At 39.1% G+C, this 27073-nt stretch overlaps 1 long non-coding RNA gene and 2 pseudogenes across 1 annotated transcript; 2 read left to right on the top strand and 1 right to left on the bottom strand.

Annotated features, from left to right (window-relative positions):
• Gm6303 (predicted gene 6303) lies at positions 551-1299 on the top strand (annotated as a pseudogene).
• Positions 2631-27073, bottom strand: Gm45488. Its single transcript, XR_003947540.1, has 3 exons — positions 26982-27073; positions 2974-3119; positions 2631-2693 (listed from the first exon to the last, which is right to left on the bottom strand). It is a non-coding gene; the product is annotated as a predicted gene 45488 (long non-coding RNA).
• Positions 6453-8245, top strand: Gm6011 (predicted gene 6011; annotated as a pseudogene).

The following is a 27073-nucleotide window of genomic DNA, read 5'->3' as shown; positions in this document are numbered from 1 at the left end:
ATTTTCACCTTATTATTTATTTCAATCTGTGATCATAAGAGGTCCAGAGAGCTAAAAGTCTTCATATGTCTTCCTCACTGACTTCCTCATTCATAAATGTGTTCATTATAGAGGTTTTTCACTTCTGTTTAGAGTTATTCTATGCTTCCTTTTAAAAAGCTATTTTGAATGAATTTATTTGCCTTGTTTCTTTGTTAGTGTGATTGTCATTTATAAAGACAGAGTCTGGTTCCAGGCACATTGGAACACATTTCAGTTATGTTCTTCTCGCCATTTTCTATGCTCTTTCCGTTTGATCTTTTGAAGTTATAGACTATGTGATTGGATCATGATGTTTTAGTTAGAATTCATTGGTAAATTTTTTTTCTGTACTTTATGTGAATTTTTCTTTGGGCCCAGAGTGTTCCTCTGCAACACTGCCCTTTCGTTTTTGAGGGAAGATTTCACATTGAACCTTATGGTTACATTTCTACTAAGGTTCCTGTCAAGAAACCCACGGAATCATACTCTCTCCTTCACTTTGAAGAACTAGTGTTAAAAATACATCTATTACTTCTGGGTCAAAGCCGTGGCGGTGGCAAATTCAAGTCCAGTCAATCCAGTGGTCTTCTTTGATGTCAGCCAGGAAGTTGGTCTCATTCAGATTGAGCTTTTTGCAGACATGGTGCCTAAAAACACCATAAAACTTTAGGCAATTCTGCACTGGAGAGTTCAGAAGAGATGGTGTTCCAATAGGATACAAAGGAAGCACCTTCCACAGGGTCATAAAGGTTTCATGATTCAGGGTAGAGATTTTGTTAATGGTGATGGTACTGGAGTCGCCAATATTTACCGGAGTCTACTTGGGGATGAAAATTTTAAACTCAGACACTCAGCTTCAGGCTGGCTTTCCATGGCAAACGGTGGTCTCACTACAAATGGCTACCAGTTCTTTATCACGTGTTCTAAGTGTGATAGGCTGGGTGGAAAGCATATAGAGTTTGGAAAAATCACTGATGGACTTCTAGTGATGAGGAAGATCAAGAATGTTCCCCAAGGCCCCAACAATAAGCCCAAACTGCCAGTGATGATCTCACAGTGTAGAGAAATGTAATGTAGACAAGACGGAACCAGTCCTATCTCTACCATTTGGGTACTCTGCTGTTTTGGTGTGACATGCCCTCTTGAGTCTGACAAGCTGGACGAGCCTCTATATTTGCTTACCTGTCTCCACAGTATGTGATCCAGGACCTGAAAGTATCACAGATCAGACTCAATAATCCTGTTTAAATTTTGAACTGCAAATAAAGGATTTTTTTTACAAAAAATACATCTATTAAACACACATTAAAGACAAATTTTGGGGGGCAGTCTGGGCTCCAGAAATCTGAACTCAGATGTTGCTTGTATTGTTGTATTGATGTTTGCAAGCCCTTCATCTGCTATGCCCTTTCCTTTCTACAACTCAAGTTGGGAAGGGGTGTTATTTTTCTTTAAATGATTCATACAATATATTTTGGTAACATGATTTTCCTTACACAAACTACTTTCAGATTCCCTAATATGTGTGTAAATTCTTCCTGTGAAGAGCTCCTATTGCCCCTTGGTTCCATACCAGACACCTAACGTCTTCGTGTAATCAAATAAAGCACATATATCTAAACCAATTAAACTAACATCCATATTTAAGAAACACACGTCATGCTGGTCTTTCTTGGTCTGGCTTACCTTCCTTGGATGATTCCATAACTTACTGACAAATTTGATAATTTTGAAAAGTGAATACTATTCCTTGGTGTAAAATACCACTTTTTGTTGTCTTTTCATCAATTGATCATCTTTTTGCCATTGTCTTGGATAATATGAATAAAGTAGTAATAAAGAAGGATGAGCAGTTATATCTACAGTAAGGTGTAGAGTCCTTTTGGTCGATATTTGTACAGATAGAGCTTGTTATAAATCTATTTTACCTTTTCAAGTAAACTCCATGTTGATTTCCACAAAACTATACTAGTTTGCACTCCTACCAGCAATTAATACTATTTCACATTATCTACATCTTAGCCAGCATATGTCTGCTTTCAGTAATGTTGCCCATTGAATCTGAAATAAAATGAAGTCTTAAAGTAACTTCAATTAATTTACTACTTAATGTTGGTTATATCTGGAAGGTTGGTACATGTTAATGTTCCCCCTTGATCTTTTCTTCATCATATTTCCATATCTGTACTATGACTCTCTTTGGACTTTCAGATCTTTTTATGGTATACATCATAACAACTTCTTTGTAAAAAGTTAACATTTGACCTGATGTTTTCTACTTTCTTAATTTTCTATAATGTTCATTTTAAGCTAACATTAACTGACTACATGAAATAGTATAAATTTGTTGTCTGGAAGATTTAGAGACAAGAATCTCAGTAATGTGATGTCCCCAGAGCCAAACTTCCTCTTATGTTGCTAAGGAATAATTAATTACAAGATGATTCTTCAGTCCGGTAGTTCCTTGAGCAGTAGACATGATGCTACTTGTTACCTACAATTATAGGTGTTCAAATTTTACTCCATTTAGACGAGTTGTGAATTATATCAGGAAACGTAGTTATTAAAAATCATTCTAAGAGTAAAAGCAAGCCTTACATGATAAAATGTCAATTGTAACATTTTCCATTCAGTACTTGATGGACAGGTAGGCTCTTTTGAATTGATGCATACTATCAACAGAGAAGCAACAAATATGAATTACAAAGTAATTCTGTAATAACATGCAGAGTCATTTGGGTATGTGCCTCTGAGTGCTATAGTTGCATATTGTGGTTGATTATTTTTTTTATTTTATTTTATTTTATTTTAGCTTTTAAAGAAATCTCTACACTGCCTTACACCATGGGATATAAATTTATACTCTCTCTTACTTGAAATGTTATTGCTAGGATAAAACCCTGACTAAAGGCAACTTGGTGAGAAAAGGCTTATTCTTGCTTACGGGCTCACCTCAGGGCCATCTGAGAAGGAAGTGAGGAAAGGAACTGAAGCAGTGCAGGAAGCTGCAGGCGAGAACTGAAGCAAAGGCCACTTCCTTATTTGTCACTGTCTATCATGTAAGGAAGTCAGGACAGGAACTCAAACAGGGCAGGAACCTGGAGACAGGAATTGAGACAGAGGCCATGGAACGAAGGGTGGTACATGCTGGTTTGCTCTTTCTGGCTTGTTCAGCCCATTTTCTTATAAAACCAATGATCAATAGCCCAGAAGTGGCATCGCCAACAATGGACAGGAACCTCCCCCATCAATCATTAAATGAGACAGTGTTCTACAGAATTGTCTATAGCCTATTCTTGAAAGGACATTTTCTCAATCGAGGTTTCCTATGCCCAAGTGACTGTACATTGTGTCAGGTTAAGAACAGCACTATTATTAACTCTAAGTATTCAGCATAACTAGGAAACATCACACTCAAAATTATGATCGTAGGTCTCTGAGTCCTCTACTGTTTCCAGACCTGACAGCACCAAAGCCTGCCCCTAGTGACTAGCTTCCCACATCCATGCAAGAGCCATCAAAACACTAAACAACTCTCCATCCCTTCTTCCACTTGATCTCTAGTCCCACTGTAGAGAGCTTAGCACTCAAGTGAACTCCCTTGGTCATCTCACAGGTGACTGTTTCTAATTGCAGAATGATAGTACACTTTATTCCTTACTGAAATCTGAGTTCCTTTATTAACGTGAGGAGTAATTACAGCTTGGATATTGTTTTCTTAAAACCTATAACAAAAAAAAAAAACCAAACATACAAACAAAAACGGTAAATCCTGATGCTCAACATTTATTCAGCTCTGTTATAAAATGAAATCATGAGGATATTTACAAATTTGTGTCAGATTAAATAAATACGGGCAAAGTCGGTTTTCTTTGGAAATTAAATTAAAATTTCCTCATAAATGTTTTTTTTAATTAAATGTCCTCAAAGCAGCACTGGGGCCCCAGTCTAAGCTAAGCACAAGCCTGCCTGATAGCCACTCTTTAGCTTTCCCCAAACACCATCTGGTGTGTGTCTACCCACAAGCCTCTTCTCTGTTGATGCCACCACACCATTCCATTCTCAGAAATATTATCCCAAAGATCCACCATGACTGAAGGAGAACAAAAGTTTTCCCGTGATGAAAACAACCTAGAAAGGTTGTGTCAGACAAATCAAACTAAAGGAAAAAACAGGGAACAATATTTGGGGCAAAAGAAAGAAAACAGTATAACATAGAGAGTGTGGCTAGAAATATGAAACCATAAAACACAACATACCATTAAGAACAAAATCAACTTGATGACCGTAGCTGACATATTTTAATAGTAACTAAACGGTGTCAACTCTCCATTCAAAAAGCATAGGCTCACTAAATAGATTTTTTTAAAATCTACTTATCTGTTGTCTACAACAAATACAGCTCAATTTTAAAGATAGGCACTGCCTGAGCGTAAAAGGACAGACAAAATTACTCCAATCAAATGAGACCAGGCAGTAATCAGGCTAAACTTCCATAGTCTCCGACAAAGTAAACTTCAGTTTAAATTTAATCAGGGGAGATAGAGAGGGACACTTCATTCTATTACATGGAAAAGTTAGTCAAGAAAACCTTTCTGTCTTCAACATACATGTACCAAACTCTAATGTACTCTCTTTCTTAAAATTTACCACAGGGTTTAAAGGCATAGATTAACATCCATCCATTAATAGTAGGTGATCTCAATACCCCACTTTCTCCAATAAGCATGTGATTTAGAAAAAAAATGTGCAAAGAAATAAAATTAATTGACATCAAGCATCTTAATGGGCTCAATACATATCTGCAGGCTATTGCACACAAACACCAAAGAATAAACACGTTCTTTTCATTAGCATCTAAAAGTATTGGGGACCAGGACGATCCAAGGCTTTCTCAGAGGCCCTAATAGGGAAAAAAAGTGTGTGTGTATGTGTGTGTGTGTGTGTGTGTGTGTGTGTGTGTGTGTGTGTGTGTGTGTTGGGGGAGAGGGAGTTAAGTTCTGTGTTCTTGCCCAGTAGACAAGGACCACAAGGGAGTCAAGTTTTCAATTCCCGGGAACTCTGCTTTCCCAGAGAAAGACTGTGATTATCATTCCCAAAGCTGCTGTGTGCTTGATCTGTGACACACGTGGGAGAGCCTGTTGTCCTTTGCATGATATTGTTTAATAAGCTTCCTGCTGATGCTGATCTGTTCTGTGATAACTTTCTCCTGACTTTATCTATGTTCCCCACTGCAAACAGTCCAGGAGACACAGTGCTGCCGAAAGATCTTGCGGGCATGAGCCACCAGCTCATGTAGTCATCCTGACACCAGATTTCTGTCCTCTTTATTTTCTTATCCCTGCTTTTCCCTTTGAAACTTTGAAGTTCAGGACCTTTATTTGTGCAGATCAAGTCACTGAAGCTTTTCCAAATCAGACAACATTAAGGGCCACAAAGCAGATAACAACAAATGCAAAGAGGCGGGATCACTTATTATATCATATATCTGATGATAATGCAATAAAATTTAAAACTGATAGAAAACAAAATTTTAGCATATATGCTAATTCAGAGATTAAACTACTCATTACTCTGTGATTGGTGGGTCAAATAAATAAAAAAAAATTCTGAAACTATATGAAACTGAAACACAACCAAACTTCTGGAACACACAGAATGTGATTACAGATACAAATATCTACATTAAGAAATAGAGGCGGTGCTGGGCAGCGGTGGCGCTCACCTTTAATCCCAGCACTTGGAAGGCAAACGCAGGCAGGTTTCTGAGCTAGAGTCCAGCCTGGTCTACAGAGTGAGTTCCAGGACAGCCAGGGCTGCACAGAGAAACCCTGTCTCCAAAAACCAAAAGAAAAGAGGGGGGGGGCGCGGGGAGGGAGGGGACAGGAGAGGAGGGAAGGGAAAGGAAGGGAAGTCGGGAAGACGGGGAAGACGGGGGGGGGGGGGGGGAGGGAGACGGGGGGGGGGAAGACGGGGGAAGACAGGAAGACGGGAAGACGGGAAGACGGGAAGGGAAGGGAAGGGAAAGGAAGGGAAGAAATCACAGTTGGAGGGGCACAACTCTTCTAGATGGCAGTGCCTGGGTGGTTGACAGAGAGGCAGAGGTGAAGGTCCCATTCACAGAAAGTACTCAGGGACCACCCGGTATTCGCTCTCGCCATCCCAGGAGCCACACAGTAGTTCTATTTCTTTCTTTCTTTCTTTCTTTCTTTCTTTCTTTCTTTCTTTCTTTCTTTCTTTCTTTCTTTCTTTCTTTTCTTTCCTTCCTTCCTTCCTTCCTTCCTTCTTTCTCTCTCTCTCTTTCTTTCTTTCTTTTCTTTCTCTCTTTTCTTTCTTTTCTTTCTCTCTTTTCTTTCTTTCTTTCTTTCTTTCTTTCTTTCTTTCTTTCTTTCTTTCTTTCAATGAAGAAGTAAATCACATAAATTGTCAACATGGGATGAAAATCAACATCTTCCACCAAGAGTGGGAATTTTATAAATCCCATAGAGCAAGCCCCGAAAGGAAGCCCGGAAGAGTGCTTTAAAAGGAACAAAAAACAGTGCATAATGGTCCGAGCTGTGATTTTGAAGATGAAAAATCCCAAACAGATTACTCGGGACATGGGAAAATTGAATGAAATAGAATTTAACCCAGTTCAACAGCCACAGTTGAATGAAAAAGTACTGAAAGACAAGTGGGAAGAGCTGCTGGAAACTTTTGAACTACTTTATGAAGAAGAAAACCCAGATATTTACGAAGAATCGAGAAAGCTAGAAGTAGAATATGAACAGAAGAAAGCTCAACTGAGCAAGTATTTTGATGCCTTTAAGAATGCTCAGCGTGTGGAAGTAGAGAGCATCCCTTTGCTAGACATGCCGCATGCTCCTTCCAGCATCTTGGTCCAGGACATTCCTCTTCCTGGTGCCCAGACACTCTCCACCTTGAAGAAAGCCTCAGTATATGGGCCTCCAACTCAAGCAGTTTCTATCCTTCCTCTCCTGGGGCATGGTGTTCCACATTTGTCCCCTGGCAGAAAACTGCCAGGCTCTCCACTTGGCCCACCTTCTCCTCAAGTTCTGCAGATGTATGACTGTAAAGTGGGCTTTGCTCTAGATCTTCCTTCTCATGCTGTACAGTCCAAACTTGCTTAACAGGGTCATGATGATGACACGTCCAGCACCAGTGAAGATGAAGGCTATCCCGAGGACATGGATCAAGATAAGCATGGTGATAGTAGTGAGACTGACAGATAGAACACAGAGAGTGACGGGGATGAGTTTGGGCACAGCAATAACAGTGAGCACGACAATGATGAGTAGAAGAAGTCAGGTCTCAGAGTCTGATTTGCAGATAAGCCTGGGAAATCAAGGAAGAAGAACATGAAAGAGCTGACTCCTCTTCAAGCCATGATGCTTTGAATGGCAGGTCAGGAAACCCCTGGGGAAGAACGGGAAGTGGAGGAATTTTCAGAGGATGATGATAACAGATGATTCAGATGATTCCAAAGAAGAAAAGCAATCGCAAAAGCAATATGAAGAAGATTCTCACTCTGATGGCACATCTGCTTCCTCTTCACAGAAGCAGGCTCCTCCAACTTCTCAGATACAAGCACCTCCCATGCCAGGACCACTGCCTCTTAGACCACCACCTGCCGACCCTTACAGCCTCCTGAGCCACCTCCAGGGGCTCCTCCATTCCTGAGACTACCAGGAACTTCAGGAATCTGAGACTTTTACCTCCAGGACCACCATCAGGCTGACATCCTGGCCCTTCCCCAGGCCCACCTCCAGGTCTGCCCGCTGAATCCCCTCCTTGAGGACCTCCACCAAGGCTACCTCCTCCTGCACCTCCAGGTATCCCTCCTCCTCATCCTGGCATGATGCACTCACACTTGATACCTCCTCTTGGACCTGCCCCCACCTGGCCTTTTGAGTATCCCGCTGAGCCTCATTCAGCCACTGAAGGCAGATGATGCAAGTTCAGTCACCATCAAGAAGAAAGCCACAGCGACCATCAGTGTCAAGCCCCAGATCACCAATCCCAAGACAGAGCTCACACAGTTTGTGCCCACTGCACTGAGGGTGCGCTGCGAGAATAAGGGGGCTACTGCTCTTCCCCAAAGAAGGTCAGAAGATGACTCTGCTGTGCTTGTGCCAAGCAGTCCCAATATCTGGACCCTCAGTTTCTGTCTCAGTACAAACTACGGGACAATGTTTGTAAAGCGTTTATGAAAGAGGTGGAAGGGCCAATGTAACAGATTCTCCTGCCAGGACAGGCTTCTGTTCCGAATACTGGTTTGTGGAACAAGAGGCTCCGAAAGTGAAGAGCAACGTCCACTGTCAGTTATTTTCCAAGTCCGTTTCCAGGAGCCTTGTAATGTTTGCCTGGTGAGAGATCTGTTTAAAAGCACTTTGGTAACATGTCTCTTTTGTCTCTTCTCTCAGCAATCTCTATTTCTCTTTGAATCTTGCAAGCTTGATTATAATAGGTGAGGAGACTGCCTCATTTCTTAAAATTTTATTAGTGATTTTTCAGAACTGGCTCCTACAACGTGGGGCATAGCCAGATGGTGAGTACCCCAATTGTCAACCCATGCAGACCCACATCGAAACTCCAGATTAATCAAGGATCCTGAGTAAAGTCTGACACTAGCTCCAAAGACCCAGGCCTCTCCACTCTGAAGACACTCTGTCTTCTGACTTTTGTTTTAAGCAGAGTTACTACACCAGACCCTCCTTCTAAATCTAGATAGCCCAACGGACAGATCCCCCCTCTTGCTCATGTGTTCCTGCCAGCCTTTCCTCTACCCCTCTGATTTTCTTCTCTCCCTGACTCTCGTCCACCCCTCCCCAAGCCCCACCACCAGGCGCTTTGTGGAGTGAAGCCCAAAGGCCAGCCAGCAAGCTTGCTCTCTCCCAACACCTGCTTAAGTTCTAGCACCGCTGCCTCCAAGATGCGGTCCCACTACCTCTAGCTCTGTGAAACAGTGCCACCACGTCTCTATGACTTTCCTCTCTCCACTCTACTTTTAGCGTGTACTCCTTCTATCAATACCAGCCAAGAAAAAACAAGCAGGGTGGGGCGGTGAGTAGGCAAAAAGAACCTGCCTCACGAGGACAATAGATAAGATCTTACCGCTGGGACACTCTTAACCCACATTTTTTTCATGCTTCTTTATTTAAATGTTTGTTTTCCTCCCTAACATCCATGCCTTCTAGCCTAAAATTGTCCTAAAGATGTTCAATTCATTTAAAATCTCTTTGAAGTTTCAAAAATCATATTTAATCTACTCCCACAGGTCAAACCAACTACACTGATAACCATTATTTGATCCTTAAGTAACAACCAGTTTCCTTTTACAGACAAGCTATTACTGCCTATTCCAGATTCGTAGTTAACATGGTATTTTCTTCTTTAGCCATCCAAAGCAGATAAATCCTCAACTCTTCTCTGTTTTTCTTAATACCACACAGGTTAACTCCTGACTTAAGGATGTGTACCTTATTTTCCTTAAACACCCTATACACTACCCATGCAGACATCCCCCTGTGGGGGTTCTCTGTTCCTCTGTTATGATGACTCTTCAGATTTTTCCCTACAAAAGAGAAAAAGACAGGGCTGCCACCACAGGCTAGATAGAGACAGAGACTGATCTGCCATCTACTTGAAACTGCCAGGGCAATGAAGCTGCCTTTGTCTAGATACATCAACTGATTGAAGACTTCCAAGACAAACATGCTGAGACCCACAGATGACAGCTGAGACACACAGATGACAGACTTGGGACTTTCCAGGAGCAAATAAACTCTCTTGCCTGAGCCTAATGTCTACCAAACTTGGGGAAACTTACATGGTGTCTATGTAAAACTAATATTAGTACCCTCACAAACTGTACAATCCACTGAACAATTAATTGTTTCCATAATCCCTTGTCTTCCTAGCCCCCACCCCTTATTATCCCTCTGGTTTATGTTGTGTTACTCCTCTGGTTTATGTTGTGCCGCCCCTCTGGCTTATGTCTTGGTTTATTTTGATGCTTACACCCATCCCACATAACAATTTCACTACAAAAACATTAAAGACAGTCAGTCCAATCACACCTCTCCTTTATAAAAAGAATAGGAGGAGCTGTGAGACAATGGGCCATGCTAGGAAACTTTGTAAAGTAGAGCAGGTCTGAGACCCCAGTACCAGGTACCCAACTACCTGAGACAGTGGGTGTCTCCCTGCTCCCTACCAGATTCCTGGCCTGGAACACATGCCACACTTCCCACATAAGGGAACATGGTCTGTGGTCACGTAGCTCCAGGACACGGTTCTCCATGCTAATAAGGTACTTAGAGGCCCTGAGGGTTTAGCCAATGAGCTTCACCTTCCAGCATATTCTTCCCTGAAAAAGATGTTTAATCTCTGGTCCACCCTCAGAAGTTGGTATGCATCCATTTTCTAAAATGAACAGTCAATAATTGGTATCGATAAACATGGACTGTCTCTTTCATTGAGAACTGCTGTGGGGAGCCTGGATACGGCTTCACCTTCACCTACAGAGCCACAACCTAAGTCTCCTGTAAAAGGCCTCTCTGAACTTCCAGACAGCCAGTGCTACTTTTCCCGATGAGCTAAGCTGGAGTTCCCCATTTCCCCTGCCCCAGGTTCATTGTCATCCTCTGTCTGCCTGCAGGCCCCCAATGGTCTCACCCCAGTGGCTGTGTGGAACCCAGGCACCACAAAGGAGCTTTCCCCCTACTCATCTTTACCAGGCCCTACATCTAATTCCTTGCCTTTAGTTCCTACCCCAGTTCCCTTTATTATGGACTACAAGCTGTGAAATGAAGTCAACTCTTTCCTTGACAAGTTGATTTTGTCATCACCTTTGATCACAGCCTAGAGGGTCACCCATTACAATGCCTCCTAAGGGTAATGAATATAGTGTTGACAATTCCTGTTAGACGAGTTAAAAGAAAGAAGAGGAACATATACCATATACATATACATATATATATATATATATATATATATATATGTATGTATATATATATATATATATATATATATAATTTTGGTGCTCTCTTATTTTTCTAAGTTACTTTCATGTAAGAAAAAATGATCCCATAAGAAAGGCTGCAGTTTTCAAATATCACCTGAAAAAGAACAGAACGTTATCTAAATTTCAGCTGAGAAAGCAGATCTCAGTATTCAAATTTCACCAAAAAAGAAAGTGTTCAATGTCAAAACCTCACCTAATTAAAAAATAAAATAGCTCAACGCTCAAGTTGCATGTGGAGAGCAAAATTATTTAGTTTCATAAAATAATCCCACATTCACGTGCAATTTCCCCATGTATTGGTCTGTAATGTTCTGGTAGTAGGGAGGTTGCTGTTTGTGTCAGAAAGCTCCACAGAGGGCAACATTACTTTAGGATCTTAAGGTTTCCAGACTACATATTAACAAGTCCTAACATATTCATACTTCATTATTTTAAAGCCATTTTACTTTACTTTTAATGAAATTGGTGTGTGTGTGACCCAAAACAAACAAACAAACAAAAACAAAAACAAAAAAACAAAAACAGAGCTAGTCATGGATCCTCCATTTTATGGATTTCTGCTGAGAATCTCCGTTTCAAAACATGGTCCACTTTCCACCTTGCTTGGTCCCTTACAGAGATGGAACCTACAAATCCTATCTGGTTTAACCAGTCCTCCCTAATAGAGTCTGCATCCAGAGGAGCCTGATTTGGACCAGGAAACAAAAAGGAGCAACTGTTTGAATGAAGTTCTTTTCAGTGCTGCTTTGTCACAACTCTCATCAAGGTGGTATATGAAGGTTCCTTCTGAGGTTAATTAGCATGGAGACCAAGCTGTTCTTTCAGCATCTGCACTGAAAGCCTTGGAGATACAGCACTGCTCTTCAACAACCTACCTAGTACCCGATTGGAGAACTTTGAGTCCTCTAGAAATTTCCAGAGGGTCTATCACCAATGTTGCTGTACCCTTTCCTAAGGGACTTCTAGGTTCTTAAGTGCTAGATCTATACATACTAAAGCCCTGGTTGACTATCCCCTAATCCTTCCACTTGATCTGTCCAGTGGACAAAGCTAGTCAATCTTGTTATCCACTCTTAGTTACATCAGGGGGTGTGTGCTTTCATTCTGGAAGTAAACTAAAGGATACTCATGGTCTACTATGGGCATAGTTTACAACTTGATGTCAGAATTTTCCACAGTGTTTTAGACTCAAAGAAATGATTTAAGGTTAAGTAGAATTTCATTAAAAATCCATTAACATAAAATAATAGGCTTATCCACTCAACACTTTACTTGTAAAATGGGTTCATGGGGCTGGCAAGATGACTGAGTTCATACAGGCCACTGTGACACATGCCTGTTGAAATGAATTTGATCTCTAAAACTCACATGTGAAAGGATAGAACTGAACCCTGAACATGTCTGTGACTTGCCCATGGTTACCCATGCACAGGTGCTTGTGTGTTTCTATGCAAGTGAAAACAAGACGCAAACACACAAAGACATAATTAAACATATGTATGCAAACACATATACACATATAAAATCATGTCATGAACAATTTAGAATCTTATGTTTTATCAAAGAAATATTAACAAATCAGGTTTTCTTTGAAAATAAAACCCAAACCTCAATTGAACTTTAAAAAATAGTATTTGAAAGGCAGATGCATTGGCTGAGAGTCAATGGTCGAAGCAATAATGAAATAAATGACCATTCCAAATACAGAAAACCATTTTGAAATAAGATGGGCTCCCCTCATTCTCTTTTCTGCAGCACTAGCTGAGCCTGTGAGTCAGAGGAGGATGGGACTTCCCTCAGTCAGAGAAAAGGATATCTGCTTAGAAGAGAAAAATTCAAATTCTCTAAGTCCTACACAAGATGTTCATAGATTAGGTATGGGAAGGTCTTAATTGCTTACCATTATATCCCATTTTATCTGTTTTATACTTTTACTGACATGTTCTTCTACAATTTTACTAGGTAAAATGTGAATCTTCAGTGTTTGTCATAATATTTTCCAGTCCCATTTGTTTTCTTCACAAAATCTTCATTTCGTTGTTAAGTGGATACCAACTGCATCATTTATATGAACCATATTTACATTATCGATTCATTGGTTTATGGCCACTTTGTACTATTCCAATTTTTTGTCTGTAGGAACACTTCTATAACACATGAATATGCAAGTATCACTTCATTGAATGTGGAGACATTTAAGAGACGTGTACAGGAATACTACAGTAGTATTATATACTGTTGCAGGCTGTAGCTGTTTGGAAAATTTCTATAATGATTTCTGGAGTTGTTGCCATCAAATATTTCCATTATTAGTAAATGACTATCACTATATACATCCTTAGCCACACTTGTCATTACTTTCATTTAATTTTTAAAAGTTCTTTGAACATTTCTTATAATGAATCTTGATCAAATTTATTGTATTCCAAACTCATCTGTTTCACTCCACCTTCTTTACCAACATAGCTTTTGTCCCTGTTTTCATTTCTTTAAACCTTTGGAGACCAAAATGTGCTGCTCAAATAGTTCAGTAGGTCCAGTCTTACATAGGTTTACTTCCCAGTGCCCATATTCTAAGAAAATCTAGTCTCTTCCTCTGAAGTAGCTAGTAATTGCCAATACTAGTCAGTTACATCTAGGGGAGGGATTGCATGGTCAATTTCCATCACCATGATGGAACTTAGCCTGGCTTGGACTTGTACAGGTATTATTCATGCTGTTTCAATTACTGTGAGTTCCTTCCTATGTGCAGCTGCATTACTGTGTACAGAAGAAACTAGCTCTTTGTGGTCAGTCATCTACCACCTTTGGCTCTTAAATTCTTTCTGGCCCCTCTTCCACAATGACTCCTGGCCTTGCAAAGAGGTGAGGTGGCATCTAAGTTCCATTTTTTACTTAGTGTTCTATAGTCTCTTATCTCTGCACCATGGCCACTTGTATGTCTCTGTGTTAATCACCATCAAATGCAAGTAGAAACCTCTGAGGAGGGTCAAGAGAAGCATTTAGATATTGTGTAATGAAAAGATATTAGGAGTCATATCAATATATTATCCATTTAGCTAAACAATAATAGCAGGTTTTTCTTGGGACTTTGACTTCTGTAGCAACTGGCTTTGGTCCAATAATGTTGTCAGATATGGGCTTATCTTATGGAGTGGGACATAAATCCAATCTGAAATTTTTCTATTATTTCCATGATGTTTGGTAATTACTGCTCCAGTAGGCATGTCTTGTCATAGCAGTCATTATTTGTACCTCACAGAATTCAGAACTGTGTATGACTGATAATAATTTTTTTAATCCAGTAACATGAATAGTACCTTCCAGAACTTTGGAAGTTAGGGCATAAAAATGACGATGCCTGGTGTTTATTGCCTTCATATCCACGCTTACTATAAAACGCACTGTTTCCAATTTTATTATTGACATTTTATCAAAAATAAATTAACTGTAAGCATGGGTTTATGTCTAGGCTCTCTATTCTCTTCTGTTTCCATTCATATTTGTGCAAACTTTTTATTTTTTTAAAGCCTATCTTTATTTAGCTAAACAATAGTAGCAGTTTTGGAAAGTTTTAGTAGTAGTAGAGTTTGGAAAGAAGATAGTAGCTATTCCTCTAGAAGTTTTTATCTTAAAACTACTTTGGAATTTCACTATCTTTTGAAGTCACATATGAGTCAATGTTAATGTTAATTTGAGAGGACTTTCTTTTTCCTATGCCTATAAAGAACATCAATGGAATTGTATCAAACATTACATTGAATCTGTTGAATATGAAGGGTTCAAAACATATATTAATAGCATGCATTCTTCTATCAAAAGAACACAAAAGACCTTACTTTTGTATCCTCCTACTTACTTTTACAATTTCTGCAGCTATCATTGTTACATTCGGTCATTTTCTTGGATGAAACTATCCAATATATCTTATATGTATTTAGCTATGGTAAATGAAACTGCTTGTTAAATTTCTCTTGCCAAATTGTGATAAAAACTGCATGGTACTGGTATAGTGACAAACAAGTAGACCAATGAAATAGAATTGAAGATTCAGAACTGAACCCACACACCTATGGTCACTTGATCTTCGACAAGGGGACTAAAACCATCCAGTGGAAGAAAGACAGCATTTTCAACAAATGGTGCTGGCACAACTGGTTGTTATCATGTAGAAGAATGCAAATCGATCCATTCCTATCTCCTTGTACTAAGGTCAAATTTAAGTGGATCAAGGAACTCCACATAAAACCAGAGACACTGAAACTTATAGAGGAGAAAGTGGGGAAAAGCCATGAAGATATGGGCACAGGGGAAAAATTCCTGAATAGAACAGCAATGGCTTGTGCTGTAAGATCGAGAATTGACAAATGGGACCTCATGAAACTGCAAAGCTTCTGCAAGGCAAAAGACACCGTCAATAAGACAAAAAGACCACCAACAGATTGGGAAAGGATCTTTACCTATTCTAAATCATATAGGGGACTAATATCCAATATATATATATATATAAAGAACTCAAGAAGGTGAACTCCAGAAAATCAAATAACCCCATTAAAAATGGGGCTCAGAACTAAACAAAGAATTCTCACCTGAGGAATACCGAATGGCAGAGAAGCACCTGAAAAAATGTTCAACATCCTTAATCATAAGGGAAATGCAAATCAAAACAACCCCGAGATTCCACCTCACACCAGTCAGAATGGCTAAGATAAAAAATTCAGGTGACAGCAGATGCTGGTGAGGATGTGGAGAAAGAGGAACACTCCTCCATTGTTGGTGGGATTGCAAGCTTCTACAACCTCTCTGGAAATCAGTCTGGCGGTTCCTTAGAAAATTGGACATAGTACTTCCGGAGGATCCAGCAATACCTCTTCTGGGCATATATCCAGAAGATGTCCCAACCGGTATGAAGGACACATGCTCCACTATGTTCATAGCAGCCTTATTTATAATAGCCAGAAGCTGGAAAGAACCCAGATACCCCTCAACAGAGGAATGGATGCAGAAAATGTGGTACATTTACACAATGGAGTACTACTCAGCTATTAAAAAGAATGAATTTATGAAATTCCTAGGCAAATGGATGGACCTGGAGGGCATCATCCTGAGTGAGGTAATACAATCACAAAGGAACTCACACAATATGTACTCATTGATAAGTGGATATTAGCCCAAAACTTAGGATACCCAAGATATAACCTACAATTTGCTAAACGCATGAAACTCAAGAAGAATGAAGACCAAAGTGTGGACATTGTGCCCCTTTTTAGAATTGGGAACAAAACACCCATGGAAGGAGTAACAGAGACAAAGTTTGGAGCTGTGTCGAAATGATGGACCATCTAGAGACTGCCATATCCAGGGATCTACCCCATAGTCAGCTTCCAAACGCTGACACCATTGCATACACTAGCAACATTTTGCTGAAAGGACCCAGATATAGCTGTGTCTTGTGAGACTATGCCGGGGCCTAGCAAACACAGAAGTGGATGCTCACAGTCAGCTATTGGATGGATCACAGGGCCCCCAATGGAGGAGCTAGAGAAAGTACCCAAGGAGCTAAAGGGATCTGCAACCCTATAGGTGAAACAACATTATGAACTAACCAGTACCCCAGAGCTTTGACCATAGCTACATATGTATCAAAAGATGGCCTAGTCGGCCATCACTGGAAAGAGAGGCCCATTGGACACACAAACTGTATATGCCCCAGTACAGGGGAACACCAGGGCCAAAAAAATGGGAGCGGGTCGGTAGGAAAGTGGGGGGGAGGGTATGGGGAACTTTTGGGATAGCATTGGAAATGTAATTGAGGAAAATACGTAATAAAAAAAAATTTTTAATTTTAAAAAATTTCTCTTGCCGAAAGATCACTCATGGATAGCAATAAGAGTTATTCCTATATGACTATTTTGCATCTAATAATTTTATTTATTATATTACCTCTAAAAGTTTTGTATTATTTTCCTGTAGTTGTTGAGGTTTTCTAAACATAAGAAAACATCCTTTGAAACCAGGAATAATTTCTCTTCCTGATCACAGATTTGGATTTTTCTTTCTTTCTTCGACACATTTTTCTCTGCCTGAACTTGCAGGTTTATGTGGAATAACGGCCATCTTGTAATTGAATTTATCTTGGTTCAGACTTTACATACAATTTAGTAACCCTTTTCTCCTTCAGTATCATGGTGGCTTCATGTTGAAAACACACAACTTAATAAGTTGAGTCCCTTCGATAACTAATGCAGTCAGAGGATTTTTTTTGTCATTAAGAGATATTAAATTTTGTAAGTTTTTCTCACAATCATTTTTTTAAGGAGATGCTGTCCTAGCAATTCAGTCTGATATTGTCATGTATAATCGTTATTGATGCATGTATGTTTACCTATTCTTGTATCCCTGCAATAAATTTCATTGGTCTGATAAATGGTCTTTTTAATATACTATTGAATCATTTTAACTGGTATTTTCTTAAGAATTTTTACCATACATTCATCAAAAATACCAACCTATAGTTTTCTTTAATTCATATGGATTTATCTGGTTTGCTGATCAATGTAATGCTGGTTTTACAGAATATATTTCAAAGAATTCCTTTGCCTTCACATTTCTTATTTTCTTAAAAATATAACTTTTTAAACTCTTTATAGAAATGAAAACTGAAGAGATAAAGTTATTAGCTCCTGAGCTGACTCTGATGGAGACAATATCTTACTACCTCAGTCATGGTATTGACTATTTCTATGCCCAAGATCTTGCACATTTCTTCTGGCTTATGCAATTTATTGCTGCATAATTATCCCTTATGATCTGCAGTGAGCTTTTGTCTTTCTGTGGTATCTAATATATTGCCATTTCCCACCCTTTTACTAGGTTTAAATTTTCTCTTTCTCTATTACATTTTTACCTGGTCTGGAGAACATTTCATTCATTTTTATCATTTCAGACCCACCATATTTTTCAGTTATCTTTCTAATATTTTCATTTAAACTCATTATTAACTTTACTTGGATATTTAGTTTTGTTTCCTCTAACAATTTTGTGCTTAGTTTGTATGTGACCTAAAGCATTCTAATATTTATATGAAGTATGCCTTTCTTTATATGTACCTGCTTATTTTCTACTAAACGACTTTAGTAGAAGCTAGATTATAATACATCATGGGATCAACCTATTTTACTTAAAATACATTGATATTTTTGCCAGCCCTATTTGGATTTTTCTGAGTTCAACATATTTGCTTTTAATAGGTCATCTTGAAGCCCCGAGTTTGTTCCTCTCTAACTCTGCCCTGTAGTTTTGGACAGAGGATCTCTCATTAAACCAGATGCTCACCATTTCTGCTACAGTTGCTGACAAGCAAACCACGGAATCTGCTTACCCTCATTCACTTCGAAGAGCTGGTCTTAAAGACATCTACCATTCCCACTCTCTTCTCTGGGTTCTGGAAACCAGAACTGAGTTGCTGATTGCATGGTAAGCATTTTGTCCACTAGGGTCTTGCCACATTGCAAGCTCTTTTTTTTTTATATTATCCGTACACTATATGTTACTCATATATTCCCTTACACAAAATTCTTTCAGATTCCCTGACATGTGTAAATTCATATTTTCTCTGAAAATGCCAAAGCCAACACTTAAACTCCCACAAGTACACATGTGTACAAACACACAAACCAAGTAAGCCTGAGAAGCCTATTTCATATTGCCCACCTATGCCTGAGTATTGTCTGGAATGGAGCTGATGTACAGTGTCATTCTATTGAAGAATACAGATTTTCCTCTCACCCAGGAGCAATCAATTACAAATAGCTTCTTAGGCAAAGACTCATCTTTATGTATATTTTCCATTATCCCTGCTGAGACTTGATTTGTTTGAAGTTGTACAGAATTTTGGTGTGCTCTCTCCACCTCTGTAAGTTCTTGTGTATATCATCCCAGTTGTGTCTGTAAAGTGCTGTTTCCCTAGAGTCATCCACCTCCTGTAGCTCTTTCAACCTTTCTGCTTTCTCTTCCATAGAGATACATGAATTGAGGGTAGGGGAATGATACAGGTACTTAGGGGTCTGTGTGCTCTGCATGAGGTCTAGTTGCGGATCTGCATGTTCATTGCCATCTATTAGAAGAAGCAGCTTCTCTGGAGAGTTCAATCATGTAGTGATCTACAAATATAACATAGTGTCATTAGAAGTCATTTTATTTCTATGTCCATTATGTAGAATATTTGTTACATCTTTTCCCTGAAGACACCTGTGTACTCTAGTGACAAGTTCTTGACAAGTTCTAGCAGTGTCAAGTATCGCTTCAATCTCATGAAGTGGGCCTTAAAAAAAAAATTAAAACTTGTGCTATCTGCCCTTGCTGTCTCTGACTCGAGCCTGTCCCTCTTGTGATCCTGGTTGTGTCAGAACTCCTCAGAGTCCAGCTGTTTCTGTGACTCTTTGATTCTGAGATTCTGTGATCCTGAGATCCTGGCTGTGTCAGAGCACCTGGAAGTCAAGCTTTCTTTGGGTGTTGCAGGGGTGAGCAGGGAGCCAGAGTCCTACGTTTGCTCCGGGCACAGGTGCAAGCTGGAAGGAACTCGTGCCTCTGGCTGGGAGGGGGTTTGTGTTTCCTTGGTTCTTGGAGGGGAGGGGGCAGTTACACTGGGTGTTGGGAAAGATGTTGTGGCCTCAGCTGTGATCTTGAATGTGTCAGAGCTCCACTGCTCCTGGATATGTCTGGACTTCTGGGAGTCGAGCTTCCTCTGGTTTTTTGAGAGTGGGTGCAAAGCCAGCACCCTAGGTCTGCTACAGGTGCAGGTTCAGACCACAAGGAACCTGTGCCATTGGCTGGGCATGGTTCCTGCATCCCTGGATCCTGAGGGACTGGGGGGTCCCATTTACTTAGATCATTAGGGTAGATGTTGTGGCCACCTCACCTGTGACCCTGGGCATGTTGTAGTACCTGGGAGTGGAGCTTCCTCTGGGTGTTGTGGGACTGGGTACAGAGCCAGTGCCCAAGGTCTGCTCAGGGCACAGGCTCAGACTGGAAGGAACCCACACCACTGGCAGGGCACACAGTTACTCTGGGCATTGGGGAAGACTACATGAAGCTCAAAAAGAAGGAAGAGCAAAGTATGGATGCTTTGGTCCTTCTCAAAAGAGGGAACAAAATACTCATGTGAGGAATTACAGAGACAAATTGTGGAGCAGAGACTGAAAGAGAAGCCATCCAGAGACTACCCCACCTGGGGGTTCATCCCATATATACAGTCACCAAACCCAGACACTATTGTGGATAGCAAGAAGTGCTTGCTGACAGGAGCCTGATATAGCTATCTCCTGAGAGGCTTTGCCAGAGCCTGACAAATACAGAGGCAGATGCTTGCAGACAACTATTGGACTGGCATGGAGTTCCCAATAGAGGTGTTAGAAAAAGGACTGAAGGAGCTGAAGGAGTTGAAGGGGTTTGTAACCCATAGGAAGAACAACAATATCAACCATCCAGATGTGCCCCCCCAAAGCTCTCAGGGACTAAACCACCAACCAAAGGATACACATGGAGGGACCCATGGCTCCAGCTGTATATGTAGCAGAGGATGGCCTAGTCAGACATCAATGCAAGGAGAGTCCCTTGGTCCTGTGAAGGCTCAATGCCCCAGTATAGGGGAATGGCAGTGCAGGGAGAATGGGGTGGGTGGGTGGGTAGGGGAACACCCTCATAGAAGCAGAGGAATGGGGGTGGGGTAGGGGGTCTGGGGCAGAGGGAACCGGGAAAGGAGATAATATTTGAAATGTAAATAAAGAAAATATCTAATAAACAATTTTCAAGAAAATAAAAATAAAAAAATAAATAAAACAATATGATCAAAGTATATTGTATGAAAACATTTTAAGTAAAAAATGTTCCAACCGGTAATAAGAACACATGTTCCACTATGTTCATAGCAGTCTTATTTATAATAGCCAGAAGCTGGAAAGAACCCAGATGTCCCTCAATAGAGGAATGGATATAGAAAATGTGGTACATTTACACAATGGAGCACTACTCAACTATTAAAAACAATGAATTTATGAAATTCTTAGGCAAATGGATGGATCTAGAGGATACCATCCTGAGTGGGGTAACCCAATCACAAAAGAACTCACATGATATGCACTCACCGATAAGTGGATATTAGCCCAGAAATTTAGAATACCCAAGATACAATTTGCAAAACACATGAAACTCAAGAAGGAACACCAAAGTGTGGATACTTCAACCCTCCTTCGAATGGGGAACAAAATACCTATGAAAAGAGTTACAGAGACAAAGTTTGGAGCTGAGAAGGAAGGAAGGACCATCCAGACATTGCCCAACATTGGGATCCATACCATAATCAGCCACCAAACGCAGACACTATTGCATACGCCAGCAAGATTTTGCTGAAAGGACCCTGATATAGCTGTCTCAGTGCCTTGCAAATACAGAAGTGGATGCTCACAGTCATCTATTGGATGGAACACAGGACCTCCAATAGAGGAGCTAGAGAAAGTACTGAAGGAGCTGAAGGGGTCTGTGACCTTATAGGACGAACAACAATATGAACTAAACGGTACCCGCTGAACTTGTGTCTCTAGCTGCATATGTAGCAGAAGATGGCCTAGTTGTCCATCATTGAGAGGAGATGCCCTTGGTCTTGCAAAGATTATATGCCCTAGTACAGGGGAATGCCAGGACAAGGAAGCTGGAGTGGGTGGGTTGGGGAGCAGGGGGGGGAGTGTATAGAGGACTTTTGGGATAGCATTTGAAATGTAAATGAAGAAAATATCTAATAAAAATTGTTTTAAAGAAAGAAATCAGCTTATAGTAGATTTTATTTGTTCTTAGCACAAATAAAAAATAAAGAAAATATCCAATAAAAAAGAGAAAAATTAAAACTTGAGTGGTTTCACCTGTAATATTTGTGGCCCTATTGTATCAGGAGGCTGTATTGTATCTTCGGGATTCTTAGATGATGAGGATTATATGATGGCTACTTTTTTCCTTCAGTAAAATGCAGAGTGACTTCTAGATCTATGAACACAAGTCAATAGGGGGAAAGATTCTAGTTGGAAACCGATTTACTTTCTCCATGTTTGAAGATATACGCATGTGACATCTTTAGCAACAGTGTCTCTGGCTCCACCTACTTACTTACAAACTTTATAATTTCATTTCTACCAACAGGTATTAATATGATATATTACAAGCAGAAATACATCATATTTTCATCATCCATTCATCAGTCAATGGAAAGAAGGCTGTTGCTACTTTCTTGCTGCTAGGAGAGCTTCAGAGCTTCAATAAACATGGACAAGCCAGAATCATTGTAGAAAGGAAGCTGTGAGTGTTGGGTAGATGAACAAGTATAGCCCTGGATATTGAGGTAGGACATTCTCAGATTTTTAGACTTTCATATTGATTTCCATAATGGTTCAACCAGTTTGCACTCCTAACAGTAACGAATAACCATTACTTTTTACAAACAACCTCCCTATAATCTGCTACTTTTTGTTCTATTGATGTTTGCCATACTGATTTGGGTAAGATAAAAATCACAAAGTTTTTATCATTTGTATTTCCCTGAGGACAGTAGGAACATTTTAATTGTTTCACAATCATTTTATTTTTTGTATTTTTTTTAATTGGGAACTTTTTGTTTAGTTATATATCTCATTTTTAATTTGGGTGATTTGTTTTATGGATGTCCATGTTTTTAAGTTCTTGGAATATTATAAATGACACTTTGTCAGATACATCATTGCTAAGAAGTTTTGCCCTTTCTTTTTGCTTGAATCATGGTTTCCTTTGCTCCCTAGAAGAGTTTTAGATTTGTGATGATGGTGAATGATTGAAGAAAAAGGCCTCAGCTCATTTTGGCAATGCCAACTCAAGGTTGGTGGTCCTCCATGCTGTAATAAATTAGCCTGACCTAGAAAGAAAATGAGTGAGTAAATAACATCCCTTAATGGTTCTGCTTCAGTTCCTGCTTCCAGTCTCCTGTTCTGTTGTCGTTCCTACCTGAGTTCCTTCAGTGATAGACTGTGATTTAAAACCTGGAAGCAGAAATAAACCTTTCCCCATCAAGTTGCGTTGGTCCTGTTGTTTTACCCCTAGAAGTAGCAATCTAAGTAGGAAAGAGTATAGATCACTAAATAAGCCAATATGATAGTTCCTCAAATAAAAGAAAGAAAGAAAAAAAACCCTGAGAATAAATCAATCGCAATAACTGGCTATATCATTCTGGAGCACATATGCAGAGACTCTGCCTAATAGAGAAATGTTTGCTGTCTCTGTGAGGGTTTCCATTGCTGTGAAGAGACACCATGACCAAGGACAACATTTAATTGGGTCTGGCTTACAGAAACAATCCATTATCATCAAGGCAGAAATCATGGCAGCACCCAGGCATGCATGGCACTGGAGAATGAGCTTAGCGTTCTACATCGTGCTCTAAAGGGAGCCAGGAGAAGACTCAGAATTCTAGGCAGCTAAGAAGAGGTCTCCAAGCCCACCTCCACAGTGACACACTTACTCCAACAAGAACACACCTCCTAATAGTGTGACTCTCTGGGCCAAGCACATTCAAACGACACTTGCTAATCCATATTTTATACTAATCTATTCATAGTAGCCAGCAATTAGAAGTGGCCTAGATGTCCATCAACTGCTGAATGAATAATATTAAAATTCTTTTTTTTTTTTTTTGAGCCAGGGTTTCTCTGTATAGCCCTGGCTGGCCTGGCTGGCCTCGAACTCAGAAATCCGCCTGCCTCTGCCTCCCAAGTGCTGGAATGAAAGGCATGTGGCACCACGAATATTAAAATTTTTAGTTTAGCATGTATGACTTTTACTCTCAAGATAGTTTTCTTAACAACTATGCTTTATGATATAACTCAAAGTTTATTTAAATGGAGTAAAATTTGGACACAAATAAGCGTAGGTTATAAATAATACAATGTTCCACTGCTCAGGGAACCACCACACTGAAGAAAAAAATTTCGAAGTTATTTATTCCTTAGCATCATGAGAGAAAGTTTGTTTCTGGGGACATCATGTTATGTTGAGTATGGGCTCTAAGTCTGTCAGACAAAAAAATATTATGTTATTATTAACATTATAGAAAATTATTAAGGAATGGAAAGCCTCATGTCAAAATTGGGCTGTTTAGAAGTTTTTATGATGTCGAGAAGAAAAAAATATGAATTTCCAAATAGGGACATAGTAAAAATATAAAAAAGAAGACAAAATTATTAAGAAAGGATATTAGTATGTACTAAGCTTCCAGATTTAAACAATGTTAACTAGCAAAGAATTAAACTTACTTTAAATTTTTATTTTATTAAATAATCTTGCAATGGGCAAGATTAAGGGAAGAAGACATGATATGCTATCTCTGATGTAGATAATGGGGACACTTTATTACTATGGATAGGAGTACAAACTAGTGTAACCACTATGGAAATCAGTGTGGATTATTCAAAACCAGGAAAATAGACTTATCACAAGATCAATCTGTACAAATTTTGAGCATATACAACAAAGTACTCTACAACTTACATTAGGTGTAATTACTTGTCTTTGTTCATAGCTGATCTATTCATACTAGCCAGAAATATCAAACAGCACAGATGAACATCAGTTAAGTAGAAGATAATGAAGATATGGCACTGTTACACTATAGAATATTATGCAGCTGTTAAGAAAACTGAAATTTGCAGGCATATTTATGGAAATAGGAAAACTCATCTCAAGGAAGTGGAATAAGACCAAGAAAAACAAACATTGAATATTGCTCTTAAATATCCATGGTATTTTGTATGGTTTAGATGTGTGTGTTGCGTATAGAAAATAAACAAATGCTAAGTGCTTAAGGGACCGGCAGGCAATAAGGAATCTTTGCAGGAAGGATATATGGAATATAAAAAAAATAAAAGGAGAAATTAGAACAGGATAAACTAATTTATATAGATGAAGATATATACATATATAAAAACATACCTGTGTATATATGTATAAAAATAAATTACACATACATTTATGTAATTTAAATGGAGTTACTGTATAATTGGAGAAACTGTGCACCAAACGGTTGTCTAAAGTGACCAAATAATTACTCCAGTACATAGAATGGATTACATTTTATTTAGTTGTGGATCAGTCACTACAGAGGGTCTATGATAACACTATTGATTACCAACTAGCACTAATTGGAAGACACTTTTACATCACATTTATCATGTAACACAGAAAATATAGATGATAATAAACTAGATGCTTCATTCATACTATATATATATGTGTGTGTGTATATATACATATATATATATATATATATGCTATTATAGCTTAGAGGAGATATAGATATATGATACTGAACTAGAGAAGTACCCATCAATCTAATCCAGTTGTAATATGGCTATTTAATTTATAGTATCGATATGCATGCAAGATGTCTTCACTGGTAAATAATAGAAATAGTGCTGAGAATGTTACGGAGACATCATCTAATTGTAATTGGATTTAAGCTACACTTCATGATATGAAACCAGTACTTGATATTGTTTATTTAGCCAAGAATCATAGACCAGAAGTCACCATAGGTAGGCAGAAATTCACTACTATTAATATGACAATAAAATGACTCAATGCTAGATTATTGTATCTCTAGATCAGAGTATTACTCAACCCTAACCAAAGAAGTGTTTTCATGAAGTGGATGGTAAGTAACAAAGTACCCACAACTGCAGAAAGTGAGAGACTTTGGAATGTTAAGACTTAAGTAGGATATCTTTATATCTTTACCAAGCCTCTCCCCTAAAGTCCCAGAGACCTACGGAGGGGGGGTGGTAAAACCCAGAAGTAGGAGATGACTTTAAGAGAACTGCATTCTTAATACACGATAGGGCAGACATACAGAACTCACAGAAACTGTGATAATAAGACCTACATGAGCTCAAGGTAGACAGAATTCCAACAAGAAAGAGAAGTGGGTCCTATCCCTAGAGACATATGGTCAAAAGGTATTGTGTGTATGGGTGTGGGGGTGGAATTTAAAGGAAGTTCATGAGGCTCCACCCCTAGCCGGGAAGGTCTTAGTGAGTCATAACTGCTAACAGTAGAAAACTTGGTTTTCTTTGATTCAGTGGAACAGGATACATCAACCTCACTCACTGACTATCTCCAGCCCTGATCCCAAGATAGCCTCCACAAACTGGGCTTCATATGGTTGTTGACTTTTCCTTTTTATTTTTATTTTGTTTTTTATTAGAGAGATACACCTTGAAGTTGGGTAGATTGGGAGAAGAACTCTAGGTGAAGTTCAGAGATGGGAAAGAATATACTATAAATACAAAGTATACATTTCTCAGAGAAAATAGTACTTAAAAGATGGGTGGATGAAACACAATAGGAGTTAACCAAGGTCTCAGACATTGCAACCTTAATCAGCAAATAAACTTGTTTCTACCATTTACACTCAACAACTTAAAAAATATACTCTAGTTGCAGATTGATATTTTCTCAATCAGCTAATTAAATGCCAAAGAGATTTATTCCTATGCTGTTAGTCACTGTTCCTCTCCAAAATTCACTTTATGTATTACTTTTAATAACAGATATATAAAAAGATAAACATCTACAGGTGCAGCTGTTCAGTGTAGCTGAGATTATAGTGGCAGATACTCGAATCCAAAGAGCATTTTCCAAAAAGGAGTGAAATTACTTTCTAGGATTAGAAGCACATTGACTATTACATATTTGTTCAAAACTGTGTAAATAACTAGGAATAACAAATACAAGATGAACAAATATTCAGAATTTAGCTAACTTTAGAGTGTATGAAGAAAACTATCAGTCAGAAAAAAAATGGGATTTATTCACACTGGAAATCCTGGAGTATAGCATATGAAAGAAAGAAAATTGAACTTACTGACATGGAAGAGGAAACCAAAGGTGAAGTGGGAGAGGATCCATTGGGAAGAACCTCCACAGTTGCCAGGTTCTGAGAAATGAGCAGCTCTT

The sequence above is a fragment of the Mus musculus genome, chromosome 8, assembly GCF_000001635.26.
Source record: "Mus musculus strain C57BL/6J chromosome 8, GRCm38.p6 C57BL/6J".
Taxonomy (NCBI): Eukaryota; Metazoa; Chordata; class Mammalia; order Rodentia; family Muridae; genus Mus; species Mus musculus.
This window is presented reverse-complemented; position numbering and strand designations above follow the sequence as displayed.